A 19,338-nucleotide genomic window follows, 5' to 3' on the forward strand; every position below is an offset into this window, starting at 1 on the left:
AAGCTCAACTTTGTCATGAACTTTTGCAGAGTTAAAAGAGCACACTATATTCAGTCCTAGCCTCTGTTTTGTAGCTAAAGTGTTGGGAAATGTGGACTTCCTTGCTTCTCCACAATAGGGGTGCCTCAGACCTCTAGACATAAACAGTGCATCCCGCAGGCCAACGCTTCTGAGTCAGGTTTGGGCCACAGGACCCCCCACCAGAATCAAGGAACAGCCAGCCTTACTGAAAACCACGCCACCCTGAGAAAATCTATTTTGAATTCCAGAGTTAATGTGAAGCATCTATGAAAATAAACATAGGCAGAGACAACTGTTAGAGGAAACGCAGTTGCTCTATTTGTTCTGAGGGGCTAGATACCTAGAAAAAGTCCTCCTCCTGCAAACAGAATAGACTATAGGATCTGAAGAAAAGAGGCAACAACATAGCCAGAGAGAATGTAGCTCTAAATTAGTTGGGCTTCTTGTGTTCCTGAATGTTTTTCTTCACAAAAGACCCTTGATCATGTGGCAGTCCATCTACCCATCCATCCACCCATCATCCGTCTATCCATCCACTCATCCATCCATCTATTCACTCATCATCCATTCATCCAACTGTCTACTCATTCACCCATCTCTTCACTTATCCACTTATCCATCCATCCATCCACTCATCTATTCATCCATGATCCATTCACCCATGTATCCATTCATCTACCCATCTATCCACCCATCATCCATTCATCCACCCATACAGTCACTTATTCATCCAACTATCTGCCCATTATCTACCCGCCCGTCCTCCCTACCTATCTCCCATCCATCTACCTATCCATCCATCCCCCAAATACCACTTGATACCCATTACTTGTGCCAAGCTAAGGACAGCTGGTCAAACATACCTATCTACTCACTGGATGGGCAGGAAGTAGGATGTTCTCTTTGGTAAAGAAAATGGCCGACAGACATAATAAGACCCAGTAAGATACAGTACAGCATAGAGATAAAAAACGCAGGCTTCGTCATGATTCTGTCACTTTCTAGCTATGCAGGAAAGTTACTTCTCAGCTCCTCAGTTCTGAGGTGAGGGAATAATAATAGTTCCTGCTTTACAGGTTTGTTGTAGGAATTAAATGATTCAATGAAAGCTAAGTGCTTAGCACAGTGCCTAGCACACATAATGTGCTCAATAAATTTTACTTATGGTATTAAAAGTAGGACATCTGGAGAACCAAAGTGAATTATGTAATCTAAAGGGGCAGTGGGAAAGGCGTTCCCTAACCCGTTTCCCGTTGCCCTGGAACACTGGCCGGCGGTGCTTGCAGCCGCAGAGTTTACCCCAAGATAACTTGCAGATTGCAGCCCTAATCTTACCCCCAAAGTTTACCACGGAATATTTCTTTTTTACTATTATTTTTGCCTTGCTGTAGTATATCAACTTTGGAAGCAAAATACATCATTCTATTTGTAGCATTCTGTTTTTAGTAGTGATATTTCAGTTTGTAAAATATAGTCATTCCTGATCACAGGAAATGTCAAATCCTAGAAAATGTAGCATTCCTACACATGATGTTAATTCTGTGGTGAACTTAAGGCACTGAATTGGTGCCACAAGGAGGTGACAATGTTGTCAACGTTCCACAATGATACTGTGATTGAAGTCAACAACAGAAATGGAACGAAGACCGAGAAGCCGTGTGTCATTGTGGATTGTCACGAGCACGTGGGAGCAGCGGACTGGGTGATCAGATGCTCATTTCCTATCCAACTGAGTGCAAAAGGCACAAGCTTTGGTCTAAGAAATTCTTTTGCCACCCTCTAAACACTGCAGTGTTGAGCTCCTACAGCTTGTTCAGGAAGAACAATCCTGAGCACACAATGAGCCATGTAAACTTCAGACTGATGTTGAGTGCAAGAATGCTGGAAAAGCATCGCAGGCCAGGGTAGCAGCGTCTTCAAGGTCATCCCATGCTCTGATGATACCTCTTCCCCTCTCTGGAGGGTATTTCCCCAAGAGCTTACCGCCAACCTCAGGGAAACAGAATCCAACTGGCTGCTGCAAAGTTTGCTGAGCGCACAGTGATAAGGATGGCAAGAAGGTCTGGAGAGAAATGCAGTATTTTTGTGTAGAATGTGATGTTCTGCCTTTGTCCCATGCTTTGAAATTTACCACACACACAAAAAATTAAATACTGATCGTCATATACATTTCAGTTACATTAGGACTAGAGACAAGTTCTGTTTAGAAATAACTCCAAGAACAGTTTTTATATTTTGTTTTCACATTGAAAAATCAGTTAGATTTGCTTCAGCTTCAAAGAGCGTGTTTATGTAAAGTTAAATGAACGCTGGCAGTGAGCTGCAGATTTTTTTTTCTAAATAAGAAATGGGGCAGAAAGATGCATTCAAGGCCATGACCAGGCTCTGGGAAGACTTTACCAGTGCCCAGTGGCTGGGCATGGAGGGAGTATGTTGCTGGCGAAAGTTACAACCTAGGGCTGGTGGGGTGCCGTGGCTCAGGCCTATAATCCCAGCACTTTGGGAGGCCAAGTTGGGTGGATCATGAGGTCAGGAGATTGAGACTATCCCGGCCAACATGGTGAAACCCTATCTCTCCTAAAAATACAAAAAAAAAAAAATTACCTGGGTGTGGTGGCATGCACCTGTAGTCCCAGCTACTTGGGAGGCTGAGGCAGGAGAATTGCTTGAATCTGGGAGGCAGAGGTTGCAGTGAGCCGAGATCGCACCACTGCATTCCAGCCTGGTGCCTGGCGACAGAGCGAGACTCTGTCTCAAAACAAAAAACAAAAACCAAAAACCTAGGGCTTTCTCGCCTGTTGTCTTCTTGTTCCCAGAATTCCAGCAATGGCTCAAACCAATAGTGCAGCCAAAAAAAACAAAAGCCCCGATGAGGAATGCCAGGGGTTGGGGAACACCCCGAAAAACTAGAGCTGGGAAGGTCAGAAGACCTTGGAGGCAGACATCCTTCAGGGTCCTCACAAGAGGCAAAACTGGCAGCCAAGAGAGCTTGCTGAGGCTCTGAGAGACAAGGCACATGGAGCCCCTGAGCCTGGGGGGCCCTGGCTCTTCTCTATTAAATATTCCTTCAAGAAAGCAACTGATAAAGGAAGGTCAGGAGTGACGGCAGAAAGGACAAAGGCTGGGTCTAGGACAGAAGTTCCTGCAGTCAACATAGTGACTTCTGCCAACCCACTGGAATGTCTGGAAGATTCCATTCCATTCCCTAGTCGGGAATCAGGCATCTGATTGGAGTTATGATCTGATATGGAGAGGTCAGATGATACTGTCTCTGGCAGGGGAGAGTGGTGACCGCCCTATAGACATCCCGCAGGCTTCTTTTGGCCAACTGGTCCCTGGAACGTGGGAGTCAGGATTAGTCTGGGGAAGAATGCTGTGGTTAACAGGAGAGTCTCTCCAACCTTGGGAGAGGGTCTGGGAAGCATGAACAGAACAGGCAGGGGTGAGTCGGTCCCAGCAAAGATGGGCAGCAAAGGTCCTGGGGCCACCTCAGTGGGATCTGCCATGAAACATCTCTGGGACTCTTTCTACATATCTTGAAGGTGGAAGATAAGTCTCCGAACATCCCCTGCGGACAGCAGTGAGAGCAACCACCTGGGGAAAGCTACCTTCATCTCTAGTGGTGACATAAAGTCTGAGGAAGATTGGAGACCCAGAAAGAAAGAAAGAGAAATTGCAGAAGAATTCCTCCTTCTGGTCCTAAAACTCTGAACTGGGAGAGAGACAGGCCATGGGAGACGATTGAGATGAATTAGAGAACTCCTCTTACGGGCCTATTCCCTCCCCACTCCCCCAAGCACAGAAAGAAGAGAAGACCTGAGTTCCTTCAAGGAAAATTCTAGGCATCTAGCTAGTCCTGAGAAGTAAATAAGCAACTTGATAAGCAAGAAAGTAACAATAGCTTAAAATAGCCAAGGAAGGTAGAATCATGGGATGTTTGGTCCCCCTACAAAAACTAAAGGTATCATCTTACCATATGTCTCTGAGTTGCTTCTCAGAAATTGGGACCCCCACCAAATGGATCTTATTGCATGTAGACCTCAGATAAGGGGGAACCGGGGACTGAACTCGGCACTGTTCTTTGTTCTAAATTTCTTTCTAAGAGGCCTGGAGGAAGTCATACTCAACCAGAGTAACATTCTTCTGTACTGACCCCAAAGTTTTAAACAAAATTTCTCTTCTCTAACCAATTACAGAAAATCTTTGAATCTAACTATGACCTGTAAGCCCCCTGCTTCAAGATATCCCACCCTTTTAGGCCAAAATCAATATGTAACCTCCATGTATTGATCTACGATTTTGTCTGTAACTTCTGCTTTCCTGAAATGTACGCCTGCCTTTAAAAACCTTCACCCACAAGCCATATGGGGAAGGTTGGGATTTAAGCATTAGCTGCTTGATCCTTCTTGGTTGGCACCCTGCAGATAAACACCTTCCTTTTACCTGTTACGAAGCATGGTGTGGGTATCTGGTCTTACTTCGCTGAGCCAGTTTGTGGACCCCAGTTTGGTTCTATAACAAGATAATGGATATTTTCACACTTACATAGTGGAGCGCCTCATTGCCTTAGGAGCAGATACTCTGGAGGGAAGGCAGATCCAAAAGATGCTGGGATAAACATACATGGCACCCAGAGAATTCTACCTCGTCCTATAAGGTGTGTAAAGATGGGCTCAAATATCAATTCAAAGGCCTGTGGACAAGATAAATCATCCCTAGGATATCCACCAATTCTAAAGAGACTTGCTGTGGTCAGCCTTGGCTTTGAGTTTCTGCTTCCTCTGAATTAGTTCAGTTTCTGACTCAGCTCTTCGGTCTGTAGTTGTTGTCTTTGTTTTACATCAAAGTAACTCATATGTGGGACTTGGCCTTTTCACTTGATTTCCACTAAAAGAGCCACTCCTACTCAATGTGAATGCCTGTGAAGCAGACTGTCCCGAAGGGGTGAAGAAGCTGTGGAGGTAGTTATACACAAGCAGAGCAAAGACTTTGGAATCTGAAGCAGACCTCCTTGTTCTTAGCAGTTTTTTGGCCTCTCAGCCACATGGCTTGCCATCTTTCTTCTTTCTCCATCACCCCCCAACTAATCCTTTCATTTTCTCCTACCCCTAAGTTCCCATTGACTTCTAATTCAGAAAAGTTTAATTATCTTCTAATGAGCCTGTCTTCCGCTAACTCATGATTCAGGATCTCGCCTTCTAACCCCAGATGTTTATCAAGGTCTTTTCTTTAACAAAGATGTTACACATGCTCTGAATGAAGAGACCCCTAAACAGGCTTTGTGTGAGCAACATGGCTGTTTATTCACCCAGGTGCGAGAGGGCTGAGTCTGAAAAGAGTCAGCGGAGGGTGGTGGGATAGGAGTTGGTTTTAAAGGTTTGGGGTAGGCAGTGGAAAGTTACAGAAGTTACAGTTCAGGGAGGTTTTTGCAAGCTGGGAGGGGGTCGTAGGGTCTGGAGTCAGGAAGTTGACCTATCAGTTGAGCAAGGTCGATTACAAAGTCCAGTTGCCTTATCAGTTGAGGTGGGAATAAGGAACAATAGAAGAATGTCTCAAAGTTAATTAGGCACCACAGGGGTTGGTCATTCTTACCCTTTTGTGGTTTTCCAGTTACTTCAGACTTTCTAGTTCGAGGAACTCATCTGGAGGTGTACGTGCAGGTCACAGAGGTTACCATGCAGTCCATGGTGCAGTCAGTTGGCCTAAAAGACCTTACATTCCTGTCTTTTTATATTAGTAATATAAAGGAAAAAGAAATGAAGAGTGGGGGGCAGTGGAATATTAGGAAGTCTGGCACGTAGGAGTGATGGGGTGATGTTTCTCAAGGCTTCTTCTAGCAGGACTGGGGGCAGCACAGAAACCTAAAAATGGGAAAGAATTTAGACTGCTGGGAGATCTCAGGGCAAGAGGTGATATTGTGGGGCTGTTAGAAGGAGCATTTGTCATATTGACTGATTGGTTATCGCTTGTATACAATTTTATAGAAATTGAGAGATTAATTGGAAAACACAGGTCCAAATAAGAGAAGGAAAAAGATATGTATCAGAGGACTAAGGATTGGACAAAGCATTACACCCAGTTAGAGTGTTCTGCCAGTCCAGCCAGGTCCAGAATAACCATCTGCCTGATTAGTGAGCTTTTGGGCTCTGTCTTTTATCTATTGATGGCATCATATATGAAGCCAAACTGGTTTACATAAAAAACAACATTCTTCATTTAGGAATAGGCAAAGACCTCTTTTTCAGCAGTCAGTAAATCAAGACCTCTGCAATTTTGGAGGACAATTGCAGCTGGGGAATTTACTTGAGCTTGAAGAAGACATAGTGATTGAGTTAATTCTGCAATGCTAGCAGAGAAATTATTAGAGGCTACAGAAGGTGATGATTGAAGTGGTAAGGCCTGCTATGCCTGTGCCAAGTGGAGTGGTAATTCTTAACCCTACAAGTAAGGGGATCAATGGAATGACCCGCTTGTGTCGTATCAGGACCACAAGGGGAACAGGGAGGTTTTGTCTCTGTTGGAAAACTGAATTTTGGGAGTAAGGAAAACTCGGGTACAAGTGCCTGTCCAGTTGGTAGGAAGGCAGATGTAAGAAGAACCACAGAGGAAAAGAAGTCGTTGGCTTAGATAGAAATGGAAGTGTAAACTGAAAAGGTGAGAAAGTGTTCTGGGGGGCTGGGGCTTTGGACCCAAATGCCAAGGGAACCAGCAAGGGCTATGGCTGTTAAAGGTTGTAGCGGGGTTTGGTAGGGTAACTGTGTGGAGGGAAAGCTTTTGTTTTCATGGTGTATGAGGAAGTGTGTGGTATCTATAAGTAACTACTCACTTTCATTAAGAAGATTGGGTATGAGCACACAGGAAGAGGGGTCTGGAGGAGAGTCTGAGGAGCAAGGGGAGGGTAGCCAAGGGTAGAATGAGAGACAGGGTAAATGCCTGCCTAGGCAAAACTTCCTTTTTTTTTTTTTTGAGTCTTACTCTGTCACCCAGGCTGGAGTGCAATGGTGCAATCTCAGCTCACTGCAACCTCCGCCTCGCAGGTTCAAGTGATTCTCTTGCCTCAGCCTCCTGAGTAGCTGTGATTACAGGTGTGTGCCACCATGCCCAGCTGATTTTTGTATTTTTAGTAGAGATGGGGTTTCAACATCTTGGCCAGGCTGATCTCGAACTCCTGACCTTGTGATCCACCCGCCTCGGCCTCCCAAAGTGCTGGGATTACAGGCATGAGCCACTGTGCCCGACCCAAAACTTGCTTTTTAAGGCTGCTAGTAATAAGGGAGGGCTTTTCCGTAATGCACAGTTTGTATGCTCCTATTTTTAGGTTAACATGGGTAGCAGGGCTCTTGAGGTGAAGGACAAGGTCTTCATCCTTCCTCTGCTTGGGGAAGTTTGCCCTGTGCTGGTGAGAGAAATCATGTGCTTGCTTTATTTTTTCCAAAGACCAAGGAATGACCTTGAACTGAGGTGGGTGCTCTTTCCACATCAGATACTAATCAAAGCAGCTAACCCTAGTTCTGAAAGTCATCCTTTCTTTTAGTAAAATTCAAATAAAACTTTAACCTTCACTAGTAAGAAAAGGGAATGGAGTGGTTCAGAGTTATTGCTATGACTAGTATCTTGCTAAGCTACTCTAGAAAAAGGGAATTGGACCACCTGTCCCCTGTCCATTCATTGCCCACTCTAGGAAATACACAAGAGAATAGAAAGGACCTAACAGTTGTTGACTGGCCAAACAGGCTCTGTGTTGAATACCTTGGATACATGATCCATTTAATCTTCAGAGAGAATCTTCAAAATTTCTCCAAGATACTTATCTCCATTATATGCCTGAAAGGAAAATAAAGACTCAGGACCTTAATTAACTATGCCAAAGGAAAAAAATTAAGTTAAAGCTGAGTCATGCAAGAAGTTGCCTTTCTTTTTGTTTCTAAGCAGATGGCTACAGATGAGAGGTTAAATATTTCCACAGGCAGTTATTCTGTGTTCACTTTATCTTATGCAAAGTACTGATTTATTGAGCTCAAGATGAATACATAATTGACTATCCCTCTACCTGCTCCTTTTCTCTTGCGACATAGGGATTACCATGCCCTTCCTCTTTCCCCTCCAATCCACTTTTTCCCTTTAAATATCAATGCCCTCAAAATAATCTTTGGAGAAAGGCACAGACCACAGACTAATTTCTGTGACTCTGTCTTTATTTCTTCTGGGCATGTCCTTGCCCTTGATAAAATAAACTTATAAATTGATTGAGACCTGTTCAGATACTTTTTGGCTTACAAATTGCTGACCAACAGAAGGGACTCTGAGAGGAGGTGCCCCTGACCTTTGACAAATCTCCTACCAGTACTTGGTACCAGCTTAGGCTATCTTTGTTGCTCAGAGAAAGACAGGACAATTTTCTGAGGTCTGGGAGCTGCTCGCTCCGGAGATTCCCTGATCACCACAAATTTGGTTGAGATCTAAGGTTTATTTTGCAGTACAACTTTTCTGGAGTTTTACTCACTTCCAATGAAAAAGGCGAGCTTTCCTGCTTCCACGACAATGGAGGGCAGGCAGCTCCTTTCTGGAGTTTCAGCTTGCGTCTAACAGGGAAGGTGAGTTTGAGCTTTTTATTGCTTCTAAACGGGTAGAGAGCAGTATAAAGCCTGGGCCCCATTCCTAGGTTAGTAGCTGAATTGGGGTTTTGTCTTGAAAATACTGTGTAATGACTAAGAGTTAAGATTGACAACCAGCTGATCTTAATTTCCTCTTACCACTGAAGTGCTCAGTAAGGCGTTGCTTAATGTGGTTGTTTTGTTTCTTTGTTGTTATTTTAGTCTTTCTCTCATTGGATTTGACCAACTCTACCTGACTTGGTCAAATGCAAATGAGAATTTCAAATTATGGGGAACAATGTTTTTGAATTGGCTAAAATTCCTCGAAGCTGCAAAAAAGAAGAAACAACATACGCTTGGTGTCGTTAGCAGCAACAAATCTGCGTGGGTCTGCAGCAGCTCGATTCTTGCCTCCTCAGAGGAAAGAATTTGTCTGAGGGGCATCAGGCAGAATGAGAGACCACAGCAAGTTATAGAGTGGGAGTGAAAATGTATTAAAAAGTATTAGACTGGCCGGGCGCGGTGGCTCACGCCTGTAATCCCAGCACTTTGGGAGGCCGAGACGGGCAGATCACGAGGTCAAGAGACCGAGACCATCGTGGCCAACATGGTGAAACCCCGTCTCTACTAAAAAATACAAAAATTAGCTGGGCGTGGTGGCACGCACCTGTAGTCCCAGCTACTTGGGAGGCTGAAGCAGGAGAATTGCTTGAACCCGAACCCAGGAGGCGGAGGTTGCAGTGAGCCTAGATTGCACCACTGCACTCCAGCCTGGCGACTAGGGGCAGAGCAAGACTCTGTCTCAAAAAAAAAAAAAAAAAAAAAAAAAAAGTATATTAATTGATAAACTATCTTCACAAATAATACATAATACAAAAAAAAAAAAAAGTATTAGACCAGGAATGAAAAAAAGTAAAGTACACTTGGAAGAGAGCCAGGGGGATGACTTGAGAGATCCCAGTGTAAACTCGGGGTTTTTTGTGTTGGCATGCCTCTGGGGTCTTGCGTCCCTTCTGCCCTGATTCTTCCTTTGGGAAGGGCTATCTGCCTGCACAGTGGCCTGCCAGCACTTGGGAGAGGCCACATGCACAGTGTATTTACTGACGTGGTGCGCCTGCTCACTTGAGGTGTTGTTCCCTTAACAGTTGAGGGTTCCTAGAGGAAGGTCATGTATCAGTTAAACTCTGCCATTTTGCCTCTTAGCACGTGCATGCTTGAGTTCACTTCCCAGCTCTGAGATCTTATCGGGAAGTGGCTGATCACCAGCTTCAGCTGTTTTCTATCTATTGGGAGACTGCCTTTCCCTGGTGCTGGCTGCAACCAGTTATTTGAGAGAGACAGTTTAAAAACTACCTGACCATCACCTGATGGTCTCCTGACAGTCCTGGTTGTGGGGTGGGGCACTGTCCTGCCCTGCTTATGTCTGCCTAACTACCTACTCTAACACTTTCTCTGTTTACTTCCTTTCTTAAAAGATTGTTCTTTTGTTTACCTTTTTTCCATTCTATTCCTTCTTCCCCTTTTGCCATCTTTGGTACCAAGCAAATAATAAAACAAAACAAAACAAAACTTAGAGAAGGCTTCTAATCACTCAGACCCCTTAAGAACTCAGAATAAAGGTACCACTCACTCTTTTGGGGGGTGTCCTGCTTTATGGAGTTTCAAAAATCATGGGCAGATTTTTCTCAGGTCTAAAGCTCTACTTTCTTGTATTGCATTACCTGATGTCTTTGGCTTTGGTGGGTGTACCAGAGATTACCTTGTACTGTGAGAGAATTTGGCCTTGGTGTGGAATGATGGCAGAGAGCCACAATCTTAGGGATGACTGAGGACAGTTTACAGGAAATGGTCATTACTACAAGGGGCTACTTCTTTCTTTGGACATTTAAATTAAGAGCATTGCACATGCTTTCTTGGCCCTGTTCCTTAAAGGGTTCTACCACAAAGCTAGTAATCTAATCAGGCTAAATTGAAAATAACACCTATATAACTGAGACACTTTTAAAAAATTCTTTGCAAAGGAAATTTACATCTTTAAAAGAAATCTCCACTTACTAAGAGCTTCTGGGTCCCTGAACCTAAACCACTAAGAACTTTAGGAGGAAAACAATGGCTTAAAGTTCACATATAGACACTGCCTTTGTTTAGATCTAAGTCTGTGCCTTTGAAATGTACATTTTCTACCTTGTTTCACCTAAGTCATGTCTTTGGGATACAAATTTACAGTTGCCTCATTAACAATTGTTTAGGACGTAGATGGGATAATCGTGAGATTAGTTGTTTAAAGTAGAGAAGAGGAAATTTTTGAAAACAGGCAAATAAAATTTAAATCTATAAGAGCTGCCTCTGTTTTGGTGTCTATTATTTCTACATGTTCATATGTCTCATGTGGAAATAACATTCCACTATCAATTATGTAAAAGAGCTCTAATTAATTGGCTTAAAGAGAAGTAACTGTTCATCACCCTAATAGAAGCTAGCTCAGAGGCTTTTCAGTTCACATGACTTTAGTAATCTTTGGTAAGATTAATTTGGTAAATTTAGTCTCGAAATTCTCTCCAACAATTTAAAATCTTAAAGTCATGTTAAGTTAAATTAAGTAATCTTAGGTTTTTTTTTTTTAAACTGGGAATTAGAGTTACTAAAAGTTAGATTAGTAGGACAGTATGACGTGTTTTTGGTGAAGTTTATAAAAACATGAGGATGTGGGTTTTGCTTAAGAAAATGTAGAATTTTTTCTAGTTCAGAGGATCTTTCTACTGATGTTGAAAGAAAAACCACTGTTCACATTCAACTCTTTTTTTGTAAATTTGTTAAGTTTGTATTGGTATTGCGTGGCTAGAGTTCTGAAGTAAAAGCTATAGGATCTTTACTTGTATGAGTGTGTGTGTGCTTAGGTGTGTTTATGTGTACCTACATGTGTATTGTTATATGTGTGGCCACAAGGTACCAAACTGGTTTAAAAATAAATGAGAACTCACAAATTCAGTAAACAAGCCCAATTGCTTTTCAAGTTAATGTGACTTGAACAGATTTTTAATAAACTGGCTTTAAAAGTATTGGTAAAATAAAATTAGAAAAATCTTCAGAATTGCCAAACATACATTATTGTTTAGATTTATTGGTCAAGTGGTTCTATATTTTTTCTCTTAAACATTATAAGTTATCAAGGTTTGGCATGAGGGTTGTAAAGCTATAAACGCAGCCCAAAAGAGAATTATCTTTGTGTAATTTTTTGATAAATAAGGCATTTAATATTGTTGGTTTAATGAAAATAGCTAAATCCTGAGTTATTGACAAAAAAACCCAAAACATTTATTTAACCTTAATAGTCTTACTTAAGTAAACACCTGAAATTCACAAGACATAAAAATTGTTAACAGGGAAATATGTCTAAATGATGACCATCACAGTTTTCATAAGTAATCTAGATCAACCATTTAAAAAATTAATTTGGCAAGTGTTAGAATAAATGTTCGTAAATAAACGTCATATAATTTAGAACCTAAAGTTAAATTAAATAATATGTATTCATTAAATGCCTGGGTCATTTCCAGTTTTTTAAATAACAATTATATTATAGAAAATCATTTTTCTAAAAAACTATGTGTTCTCATTAAAAGGAAACAATTTTGTCTAATTCAAAGGTCATATAAAGGTTGTTTATAAAACAAGCTAAAAGGAACCAGTAAATAAGAGAGATGTAAAGAAAGTTATAAAGAGATATTTTGGGTAAGAAAGATTAAAAGGAAAATAATTTTATACGAGAAGGGATCTTGTATGGTAAATTTTTTGTACTAAAATAAAATAACTAGTTATTTAAGAAAGAGGGATATTTAGGATAAGACAGGAAGTCTACGCATGTTATAAATGGTTTGTGCAAGTTGGAAGAAGGGTGGTAAAAAGAGAATTTATGAAAAATATTTATGTGATCAAATTGGCTATAATTAAAAGGAAATTATTAATAATATTCTTGCTAGAGGTTGGACTTTTATTTAAAAATACACTAATACACTAAAGAGTTGGTTGTAAAAACAAATTTATCTTAAGGTATTGATTTAATCTTAATAAAATTGTAAGAAATTTTAATTTTTTTAACCCAAAAGTTCAACTTTTATTGCATGTCACTGTTTTCAGCTTTCTCTTCCCTTTGAGAAGGCCTGAGATAGTAACAGTCTTCTTGAAGGTTTTCATCAGCTCCTGACATTTTTTTCCCTCAGATTCTAACTTCCTGATACTAAAAATGTTTTATCTGAATGGTTTAAAGGAAAGATTTTCTTCCAATATAACATTTTGTGCTCTTGGCTTTAAATTCTTCTATAAAATTGAAAACTTTCCCTTATGACCCAGGACATAATATTCCTATGTCTAACTAATGCAAGTCCTAGGAAAACTGAGATTTAAAAACATTAAGATTATTGCATCCATGCAACTTTTTGTATTCCTTTTGAAGTACTGTTCTGTTAAGTTACAAGGCTTTTACTCCTGGATCTAGAAAGGACTCCAAATCCTGTTAAATCTTAAACACTGACAGCAGTTAAAGCCTCATTTGCTAACCCAGGAGAAGATATAATCAAAATAAACCATTCATTATTTACATAGCCAGAAATTAAAACTATTTAACCCTTCTAGGCCCAGGGACTACCACAGAAGGGATAGGCACATGAGATTGTGGGGCTTATTTTGAGAGATTAAAATTAGTTTAAAGTTTTTCTATGAATTAAACATTAATATCAAAGTCACATGGATGCAAGACTAGCATCTGGGCCCCTGTGTCAGATTAACAAGAGTTTCTTGGAGCATTAACTAACTCTTTAAAAAATCATAAAATGTTATAAAAAGATTTATAGAAATTTTATGTTACAGTCAAGTGATTAAAATTTAATAGATTTGCTGGATGCCGTGGCTCACGTCTGTAATCCCAGCACTTTGGGAGGCTAAGATGGGCAGATTGTGAGGTCAGGAGTTTGAGACCAGCCTGACCAACATGGTGAAACCTTGTCTCTACTAAAAATACAGAAAATTAGCTGGGTGTGATGGTGTGCACCTGTAATCCCAGCTACTAAGGAGGCTAAGGCAGGAAAATCACTGGAACCCAGGAGGTGGAGGTTGCAGTGAGCCAAGATCACACCATTGCACTCCAAACTGAGTGACAGAGTGAGACTCCATCTTGAGAAAAAAAAATTAACAGATTTGTTTATAGGATTTGAGAGACAAATTTAATTGGCCTCATACTGTCTTTATCAGGGCTTATTGTTTGGGAAAGTAAGTCTCCTCTCCCAAAGAATAAAGGTTTTTGCTTTTTGTTGAAATCTTTGAGTTATCCCTTTGGCTAAATGAATGACTGATTTTACAATGACCTGTGATCCTATTTTGTGATATCAAGCGTTTTAAACTTTAGATATTTGACAAACTTTCCAAAATCATATTCTAAATTCAGTCCTTTTGACCTCATTAATGTTTTGCTATTAGGTCTCATGACGTCCAAAAAAATAATATTTGTTTTTTTGGTACAATATGATAATAAAGGAAGCTTTGTCAAATATAAAATGGCATTTAATCATCTTTAGATTATGTGCTATTAGTGTTTGTTTCAAAATTATGTAAGAATCTTGTGATTCTGATATATCTCAGTATATGTTATCAGTAGTAGCAATTGTGATTATTATCTAAAACTTTTGTATGCCACAGAAGTAAACAATATTTTGTCAATTGTGTCTTTAACCATGACTATTCTAAGATTTTTGTCATCTATAATTGTTTTACTTTGATCCTTTTATAGGGCAGTTTATAATCAGCTATAGAACTCTAAGGAGTACTCTTAAATATAGGTTTCTGGTAAATTTAGAGATTGTGCCATTAGAATAGAAAAAAACTTGCAGGATTCTCAGGGAGGTCTGATATATTCATAAGGATTGTTGATCCAATATTGAGCAGAACAGGAGTTAATTGAATGGACTGAACTAACTGAAGATTGAAATAATCTTTTATGACTTTTTGTTTAAAACATTTGCTGATTCTTTTTAGTTTTTTTTTCAAAGTCAAGAAAACTTTCTCTTTAAGCTATTTGTAGCTTTTAACAATTGAGTAAAGTATGTTCTTACAAGCAAAATTTAAAACATATCCTTTCTCTCAACCTAATTTCTCCAAAATTTGGAAACTATTTTGTGAGTATTCTTAATTTATGACAATATAATTATTTGCATAAGTTCAATAAGGATCTGTTTTCTTTTATAAGAGGGCATAATTGGAGACACTGATTGTTCTACCAAGGCTTTGACCGAAATGGCATTTTCAGATTGCCTTGAGAAAAGGAGGGCTGACCTACAGAGCTGATAAAAGCCCCTTGGAAAAACTGGCTTTATACATTGTCCTTTACAGGGTCCCGACCTGTGGTAAGTAAAGAATATCACTTTTTTGTCAGGCCTAGGAACCCCAAGTTTTCTTGGGACCTCAAAAAGAGAGGAATTCACCCAATTCACACAGGTATCTGCAGGCTGGGCTCAAGGCTTTTAAGAAGGTCTAATCTTAGACTCCTTATGAAAAAGGTTTCAGCAAACCCAATTTAAAAAAAGAGAGAGAGACTATGTGGCAAGTGATTATTCTTGCTGTAATTTATGCAAATAATTAAACCAGGTAGACTAGAACTGAAACTTATTTTACAAATAAATTGGTCTTACTATGATTTTGTCTTTAGTAAAATTGGGGAATTGGAGAGAGAAAAGTTATGTTTCCAAATAAACTGTGTACACCTGTTATTAGATTCTAACGTTGCCTAACACTTCTTAATTTTTATTATTTTCTATAATTTGGACTGATTCTAAAACTTTTCCTGGCTTCAAGTCTCCAAAATAATGTTTTCAATTTTTTCCTTTCTTTCCCCGTTTTCCCTGATTTGAAAATCACAAAAAATTAAGCTGTGCTTTTTTTAATGCCATATAAACTGAAGCTAGACAACTTAAACTTTGGAAGAAAATAACAGCATCCTATTTATATACTTAAACCACATTCATACCTGCCTACTGATATATGGACTTCGGAGTAATACGGCCTGTATCAGTTTTCCAGGATTGTTCTCCTGCTGTTTTCTTTCTCTGTTCCCTCGCCTATGTTTATTTGTTGTTGTTGTTGTTGTTGTTGTGTTTTTGAGACGGAGTTTCATTCTTGTTGCTCAGGCTGGAGTGCGGTGGCACAATCTCGGCTCACTGCAACCTTCCCCTCCCTGGTTCAAGCGATTCTCCTGCCTCAGCCTCCCGAGTAGCTGGGATAACATACGCCCCCCCACCACGCCAAGCTAATATTTTGTATTCTTAGTAGAGATGGGGTGTCACCATCTTGGCAAGGCTGGTCTTGAACTCCTGACCTCAGGTGATCCGCCTGCCTTTGCTTCCCAAAGTGCTGGGATTACAGGTGTGAGCTACCATGCCCGGCCCTCTCCTATTTTTTTTTTTTTTTTTTTTTTTGGTCTTTTGTGGGATGTGAGACTTCATAACTTACTAAAGGTGAGTTTGCCTAACAACTTGGGACCTATCCATCTAGGAATAAATTGTCCTTGCCATGAGAGATCAGATAAAACCCAAGACCAGAGACTCACTTTCTTCTAAAATACTGTCTTTGAAAGTTTTTTAAAAAGAAAAGGGTGGAGAGAAGTGAAAGGAAAATAAAAACTTGAGACCTCAATTCACTGTGCCAAAGGAAAAAAAATTAAGCTGAAAGCTGAGTCATGCAAGAAGCTGACTTTCCTTTTATTTCTAAGCAGACAGCTAAGATATCTCCACAGGTAGTTACTCTGTGTTAGCCTTATCTTATGCAAAGTGCCAATTTACTGAGCACAAAACAACTACATAATTGACTGTTCCCCTACCAGTTCCTTTTCCCCGGAAACCTGTGGATTACCATACCCTCTCTCTTTCTCCTCCAGCCCACTTTTCCCCTTCAAATATTGAAGCCCTCAAAATCATCTTTGGACAAAGGCACAGGCCTTTCTCCTGTTTCTGTGACTCTGCCTTTATTTCTTCTGCAAATGTCCTTAACCTTGACGAAATAAACTACTAAATGGATTAAGACGTATCTCAGATACTTTTTGGTTTACATGAGGATGAAGAAACTGAGAGTTGGAGAAGCGAATGGACATTTTCAAAATCTTAAAGCCAGTGAAAGGCAGAGGCTGATTAAACTCAGTTTGCCCTCCAAATCCCAGTGGTTTTCTATTGCTGTACAAATATCCTCCTCTCACCTCGCCCCAGCATTCTGTAGTGGCTGCACGTACAAGTGAAACTAGGAGAGGAAAATGTCACAGGACTGAAGAATACAGAGAGGAACAGTCACGCTGAGATCTGGGGAGGGGCTCTGTAACCGGTCTTTGCGTCTTAAGTTCTTAGTTTTCCTTTGGTTCTTGGTAAGGCACCTTTGGAAAAACTCTCATCTGCCTAAGCTGAACAAAGGGCAGAGATTCTTTGTTCCTGTCTTGTCTTGCCCATGTTCCTATGTTTCTTTTCCTTTAATTTGCCCCATAAAGTTACGAGTGGGAGCAGAGCTGGAAGAACTCAGGGAATGATGGCCCTCACCCTAAGTATACCTTGGAACCAGGTGCTATGCTAGAATTTATAACCTCATTTACTCCTCCCAGCAGCAGTTTGAGGTATTGTTGATTGGTCTTATTTTCTAGATAAAGAGGTTGAGAAACATGAACAACTCAGTGATTAGTCATATAGCTAGTCTATACCCTCTCTTAAGTCTAAACACTTTTCATTGGAGCTATTAATACCGTCTAGCCTTTATTATAGCTATCACATATAATCATGCCTTTTTTCCTCAAAATTATCTGTTGGAGTCATCTTGTATTAGAGTCTTTACAGAACACGAAGAATTCAATCACTTTATTTTGGACAGCAACCTTCTTTTTGATGAACATATGTTAGTTTTAAGCCATCTAAAGTAAAGCTAATATAGGATCTTATGGAAGACTACTAGCAATCAGGAAAAAAAGTGGCAAAGAAATCTGACACATGTTTGGCAATTACTCCTGAGGATCTGACCTCTCAATTGTTGAGTGTTGGAGGTCACAGTAAATAAACCATATGAAGATCATGTTAAAAGTCAACATTACTAATATACCATGCTTTAAGGATACATGGTTATCTTATGAAATCACAAATAGGGAAAGGACTGTCATGGCGTGAGGTACGATTTTCAATGACTACATCATATTTAGATTCAAAAAGGCTGAATCTCAAGCCATCTAGATGGATATGAAGATGCTGTGCTCTGAAAAATGGGCTTGAAGACTGGCCCTAGGAAAGGTCAAAACCCTGATGCCAAAAATGAACTGGAAGAATTTGATTAAAAGTATTGCATTGTGAGTGGGTAAAGGCAGTATTTCTGCATTATAAACATGATGTGATTTTTTTTTTTGAGACAGAGTCTCACTCTGTCACTCAGGCTGGAGTGCAGTGGCACCGTGTCAGCTCACTGCAACCTCTGTCTCCTGGGTTCAAGCAATTCTCCTGCTTCGGCCTCCTGAGTAGCTGGGATTACAAGCACCCACCACCATGCCTGGCAAATTTGAAAAAATATATTTTTAGTAGAGATGGGGTTTCACCATGTTGCCCAGGCTGGTCTCGAACTCCTGACCTCAGGTGATTCACCCACCTCAGCCTCTCAAAGTGCTAGGATTACAGGAGTGAGCCACCACACCTGGCCGTAATTTTTAAATATATAATTTAAACTCAACGTCTTAATCAATATTTACAAATTAATGAATAGCATGTGATTTTACATTTAAGTAATTAAAATAATACATTATTATGCACAGACATTTGTCTATTTCATTAACATCCTGATATATTTTAATATAAAAAAATATAAAAGTGAAAATCTGAAGAGCTCATTTAGCAAATGGGGATGCTAGGATATTTGGAGTCACTCACATGCGGTACTTAGTCTTCTATCCACTGCTCCACTCCGTGGAAGTGATGACTGTATGTTCACTCACACATAGTTCAGCCTAGCACGCAGTCTGTCCTCAGTCAACGTGTGTTGAGTGTTGCTGTCACTTCAGAGATAAAGAAATACAGACTCCAGTGAGTTAGGAGACTTGGCCAAAGCACACAGTGAATAATAAGCAGAGTTGGTTCTGTGACAGTTTCCTGACCTCCTGGCCAGAGTATAAGCCACTACATCCAGCTAGAGTGCAAGGAATCATTTCCTCCTACCCCGTCGGGAAGATAGCCTCATCACAGGGCAAAGACTTCACAAAGCTTTGGCTTGTAAGCCATGGATGGTATCTAAAGACATGTGTTATTGCTCAGGACAACCGCGTGCATGTAAGTTTGGCCTTTTGCTAATTCATTATCAGTTCATGACAGCTGGCAAGCAAAACTGGCAATATGTGATCACTTTTTTTCCATTTCAAACATTATCTCTTTCTGTCTCACATTCTTTTCAACACTTGATAGCAGCAGCCCACACTGCTGATACACCACAGATGAAGGGCACTTCCCCCTTCCCCACCTGTGAGGAGATCCCCTATGTAGAGCCCAAGGCCACCCCAGGAAGTCTTCGGAGGGGACGAGCTCAGTGGAAACTTTTTCAGATGTGTGGTAATGTAAGAAATACTAGGAAAAGGATTTTGGCAGAACAGGCATAGCAATGAGGTTATTAATGCTGCAAGTTGGCGTACATTTTAATCAATGACATTAAATTACAATGGCAAGCAATTAGT

General features: G+C 40.3%; 1 long non-coding RNA gene across 1 annotated transcript; it reads right to left on the reverse strand.

Moving 5' to 3' along the window:
• Positions 1-5,314: 5,314 nt before the first annotated feature.
• On the reverse strand, positions 5,315-18,860 carry LOC105721423 (uncharacterized). Its single transcript, XR_001108333.2, has 4 exons — positions 18,769-18,860; positions 18,545-18,669; positions 7,771-7,845; positions 5,315-5,882 (listed from the first exon to the last, which is right to left on the reverse strand). It is a non-coding gene; the product is annotated as an uncharacterized LOC105721423 (long non-coding RNA).
• Positions 18,861-19,338: the final 478 nt, after the last annotated feature.

The sequence above is a fragment of the Aotus nancymaae genome, unplaced genomic scaffold (assembly GCF_030222135.1).
Source record: "Aotus nancymaae isolate 86718 unplaced genomic scaffold, 86718_ANA_hifiasm-v0.15.2.pri h1tg000103l, whole genome shotgun sequence".
Classification (NCBI taxonomy): domain Eukaryota; kingdom Metazoa; phylum Chordata; class Mammalia; order Primates; family Aotidae; genus Aotus; species Aotus nancymaae.